We start from the raw sequence: 584 nt of genomic DNA, 5'->3' as shown, positions 1-584 counted from the left end.
CATTAAAGGTTTGGTTCCAGTCAGTTCAATGTCTAATACCAGACCGTTAATGGTTTCTTGTATTGTAGCACCTACAAGTCCAGATAAAGTATTTTAGTCTGTCCAAATAATACCAATAACTGAATTCCTCTATTTGTGCTTCAAATCCAAATTTAAATTGTTTAAAAGCCTTCTAATTCAAACAGGATTAATAATACTTGTCACAGAAAATACATTAAACTCACATTAAACTCACATGTCTCCTGTTCCATTGCTCCAACTCATGAGTCTAAGCTCTACATGCCCAGGGTTTCTCTGTCGAGAATAAACACATCATTAAAGTGTTGAAGTTTAACATTCTACAATCAAAGCGAACTGGATCACACAACGTACCGCCTTGGTCAACACTATGGGATGCTCAGGTAGGTACTGTGGCTTCTTCATGGCCTCAGGGCAGCTGGCCAGACCGATCAAGAAGTCTCTTGTGTAAGATAATCTGGCTAAAAATGAAATAAACACAAGCTTTAAAGGTCAAAATCAAACTTGCATTTAATGCAACATCTCACCATAAAGCAAACAAACAAAAAAATAATAATAATAATAAT

This window comes from Austrofundulus limnaeus, unplaced genomic scaffold (assembly GCF_001266775.1).
Source record: "Austrofundulus limnaeus strain Quisiro unplaced genomic scaffold, Austrofundulus_limnaeus-1.0 Scaffold1290, whole genome shotgun sequence".
Taxonomy (NCBI): domain Eukaryota; kingdom Metazoa; phylum Chordata; class Actinopteri; order Cyprinodontiformes; family Rivulidae; genus Austrofundulus; species Austrofundulus limnaeus.
The sequence above is the reverse complement of the archived record's forward strand: the minus strand, read 5'-3'. Positions refer to the sequence as shown.